Source organism: Belonocnema kinseyi, chromosome 9 (assembly GCF_010883055.1).
Source record: "Belonocnema kinseyi isolate 2016_QV_RU_SX_M_011 chromosome 9, B_treatae_v1, whole genome shotgun sequence".
In the NCBI taxonomy this organism is placed as follows: domain Eukaryota; kingdom Metazoa; phylum Arthropoda; class Insecta; order Hymenoptera; family Cynipidae; genus Belonocnema; species Belonocnema kinseyi.
In genome coordinates this window covers 126,867,225-126,872,119 of record NC_046665.1, presented here as the reverse complement: position 1 = coordinate 126,872,119, position 4,895 = coordinate 126,867,225, and positions in this window count along the sequence as shown.

Sequence of the window (4,895 nt, the reverse complement as noted above, 5' to 3'; positions counted from 1 at the left end):
TCGAGTGCAAAGCACGAGATACGTGATGAGAATGTGTTCGTTAAAGCCAAAAGAGACTTAACAAAAGAGAGTTCAAAATCACAAAATTACAGTTGTCGGTCCGTTCACCTTTGATTTTAAGAGGTCTGTGCCCGAATGAAATGAATTCCTCACTCGTTTTGGTGTAGAGCTGTAGTAAACGCAATTTTTTGAGGTTCTATTTTAGTTGGAAGATGTGGTACTTGAGAAAATCTTGTTCCTGCAAGCACTTTTGGTTTTTGAGGAATAGGTTCATATTTCATTGATTTCTTACCTTTTTTGGGAGAAACTGAAAAGCCAATCAGTTCTGAGCTATAGACAATCTGAAATCCTTTGAAGTCATTTTTGTATCAGGGTTTTTTGTTCACAGCTAACAAATGAGTTGACTGTAGTCGCATCAATAAAGTGCCAAGGTATCCAGTGCCACCATTATTCAGATTTACGATTTATTTCATATGTAGATTTTAATTGGTCTGCTTCGTCTACACATTTCATGTAAGAATTGTAATCCCCGGACAAGTTCAGAACCGCTCAGTTGAAGGATAGTACTATCTTTTTGGTGTGTGCCTACAGTAGTCATAGCGCAAGGATCATGAAAACTGGACGAAAATTTTATAGCTTCATTGTCTCTCCATTTTACCCAAGAAATTCCGTTGTACGAGGTTCGAATCTCAAAATCTTCTCTTTCCATATCCTTGTCTGAGGTTGGATTTTTAGGTAAATTTTTGCAGTTAGCCCTCACTAAATTACATGCTAATATATCTTTATTTTTAGGTCAATCATCAAGGCAATACTTGAAAAATAATTATCGAAATAAATTTGATAATTTCTGAAAGCAACTTTATTTGTCAAATGCTTCACAATTCTCTTGCCTAATTAGAACTCTATTGCACCTTCGATTTTCCCTGTGCAAACTTGAAACTTACATAAAAAACCATGTACATCAACTCTGACCCTAACTATCAAACCCCTTTTTATGAGTTTAGCTAGATTGTACTGTTTCAGACTATACTTTTTCCTTTGAACTTTATCATGCTTTCATCAACTCTTTGTTTTTTAGAAGGTTGGTAATATACGAGATAATTTTCTAAAAGAGTTTCAAGTAAGGGTCATACTTTATTAAGCTTGTCGTAGGCAGGTTCATCTCCGGTTGCAATTGTTGAGTTATCATTCAAATGCAAGGTCGAAAGTAAAAAGAAAAATATGTTTAGAGGCATAACAGATCTCACATATGTGTTGTGCAACTCAACATTCAAAGACCAATAATCTCGAATAGAGGGTAATATGTTGACTTCCGTCATGTTATCTATACCTAAAAACTTGAAAATTTCTTCGTTTTTTGTTTCTTGAAAAGACCTGCGTGATTGTTGACCATATAAATTGGTTTGCCTTACAATGTTATCAATTTAGTTTTCGGAAAATAAGCCGAGAAAGATCATGACTTTCATGTTGAACATTTATTGAGGTAACTTTGGTACACTGGGATAGTTTATTTAATCAACTGTGGCTTCATGCATTTCTTGTGTTTCAATATCATTATTACCTTCATCATGACCTTCATATTCATCGTCTTCACTTTCATCACCACTTAGGATTTCAGAAAAATCCATGTTAACGTGACGTTTTGTATACAATAAGGTATCAATAGTTTGCTATAACTTGTTCAGCAGTCTATCCGTATAAACTAAGACCTACAATATACGGAAAACAATATCGGGGATGGTATCCTTAGTTTTATGTATTTTATTTCGTCACCCTATTGAAGAGCCTAGTCCGCTAAATCCCGTGCAGAAATTTTGATCTGGCCCCGGGCGGGGCCAGACCGGGACAGGTCGGGCCCATATCGGGATTCCTGGTCGGGGCCAGACCGCGGATGAAACACACGCCCAGGTCGGGGCCAGGTCGGGATTCCCGATCGGGAAACCCGATCGGTGCTAGGTCGGTGCCCGATCGGCCTCACAATATTACATTTTATTCATTTCGCGAATAAAAAGTGATTTATAAAGTATAAATATTATTATTTATTAAATATCAAAACGACTTTAAGTTAATTCTATTTAACTAGAACCTTTAAAAAAAGTGTTTTTTAGTTTAGGGTCCTCTGCTTTCGATGGCTACCCTAATCTTTGGAATTTCCAATAATTGTTCCAATATGATTTAGAGCCGCTTTCTCTGTTGTTTTTGTGTTTTCATCGCTCATGGAATTATCACTGATCGCTGCTTCTGCTTCTAAAAAAAGTAAAATAAATAAATTATAAAACTCGCAGGCTGGCCGCTGGACTGGAAAACCAGAAAATGGCTGGTAATTTCTTGAAATAGAGAAAATCCGGGAAACGACAGTGATTTTATTTTTTTACCGAAAATTTTGTAAATATTTAAAAAACAAATCCGCCTAAGTACGCTTTCAAAATTTTTAAAAATAATAAATTGAATTGTTATCGATTTCAATGATGACATCATTCAGCTCACAATGCGTAATTTAAAAATCGTTTACTTTAGAAATTTTTCATTTTAGGTTTTTATTTTTAATTTAGAGAATTTCAAAATGCAGTCTTGAAGACTTAATAAACTAAAAATTAAAACCGTTTAAAGTTGAGTATTTTGTATAAAAAATATTTGTATTTTATTAACAGTAAATATAAATAAATTATTTTTTAAATGAATATGTAATTTAGGTATTAAAAGGGAACATTAATTCACTTTACAAAACGATTCGAAACCCGCTCAAGATTCAGAATTTTCCAGATTTTAACGTGGAAAAAATTAACTGTTTCAATTCGAAATCTTAGTCATTAAATAATGTAAACGTCTGCCTAAAACTTTATAAACTATTTCTATATTAAAAATAACTTCACAATAATGTATTTGTAATTAAAGGCTTTCTTTAAATTTAAAATACTGTTTCAGTTTTAAATAATCAATTTTTTATGCATTCGATTAAACATTTTTTAATTAAAGAAAAAAGAACAAATATTTCATATGTAGCAATATTTTATGGTTCATTTAAGAATAATTAATTGAAACCAAATATTTTTGAATTAACATTTGAAACTGAATTGTTTAATATAGAAAGCCTTGAATCGTTAAAATTTGGAAGAGTTTTTAAACTTCGAACGTTTCAATTTTGATGGTTCTTGTTTAAAAAAATGTTACATTTGTAAGTGAAATTTTTGAATTCAGTTGTTCAAATAGCAATTGAAAAATTATTAATTGTATAGAAAAAATTGAATTATTTTAAAACGCATTTAGATGTTTTAAAAAGATTCAAAATTAATTTAAAGCTTGAAATGATTTCAAATAATTTAAAAGTTTCAAAAGAATAAAAACTTCTTGGTACGATTCGTAGGAAAATTGAAAATAATTTTACAGTTCGGAATATTATTTAAAAATAATATTGAAAAAGATTTTAAGATTTCCAAGATCGTTAAAAAAGAATGTGGAAGATTTTAAGAATTTTCTTTAATTTTCCAGAGGTTTCTAAATGTCATAGGGAACTTTCTTTTCATTTTAAAAGATATTTAAAAATTCTAAAAAAAATTTAAATAACGACTTATAAAAACGACTTAACGACTTAACGACTTATAAAAATGTCCATTACATCGATATCAATGAATCTTGATAATAGTAAAAATGAAGCAAATACATATTCTGTGAATAAAAATTATCCTTTAGATTGTGTACAAAATATGTATTTAATTAATTTTTATTTTTTTTTTATCAAGATTCTTGAATTTCTATCTAATGGCATTTTTAAAAGTAGAAATGCCATTATTTATGATAAAGAATAGAAATAATGTATTTTAGCATTTGAAACTGCGCGCAAACAGCAACCAATTAGACGTCGAGTGTAAGCATGCGCAGTTGAGTAATGATCTCTTGTTGGGAGCACTTGATCGATTGGTATTTTGATTCTACTACTTGATTCTGAAATTCATGTTATGAAAAGATGTCCTTCATGTCTTTTGATAATAAATTTACTATTTAAAAAAATCTGAAATACACTTTTGATTTTATCACACATTTTATTATGATAAGATCACTATTTTTGGAGATTACCTATTTTAACTATTATTAGTTAACATATTTTATAACAGATTTTATCATTTTAAATCCACATTAGATTAATAAAAAATTAATATAAATGGATAAAAAAGTACAAAACAACATAAACAATATGATAAATACGTTGATAAAATGATTGATTTTTCACTGATAAAATGATTTTACCTAAAACTGTTTTGATATCAGCCGGAAATTCATTTTCAAGTGGATCCAAATTTTCTGCTTCGTATAAATTCATCAATTGAACAGGTTGGATAGTATTAACTTCCGGATCACTTACATTTCCATCTATAATAATTTCATTCGTATTGATTAAAAAAATAAAATTTAATTGATGATTACTTTATTTGAGGTTAGGTTTCAATTAGCCCCAGAGCTTAATTACTTACTTTCATTTTCCTCACGCACGTTTCGAGGTATACTGGTTAGTGTTCGGTGCCTCCGAACAAGTGGGGTACTTGCCTTAGGCATTTTCAATCATTTAGAAAATATTATAAAGGAATAATATTACAATTTTACTGCACTATCAAAAAACAATAATCAGCACTAATTCTGTGAGCGCATAGGGATGGCGTTACGGTAGGAAATCGGTCTGGCCTGGTTTGGCCCAAATCTGGTCCACATAATTCTACCGATCAGGGCCAGATCGGGAATCCCGGTCGGGGCTAGATCGATATCAAGTATGAAATCGGGCGATTTCTGCACGGGTTCTATAGGAAATCATCTATTAATACAGTCACTGTTTTAAAGGCTGAGTAGGCTACAAACTTTTTGTGTAGATGCCTCGAAATTTCTAGAAATCTAAAGTAGTTTCG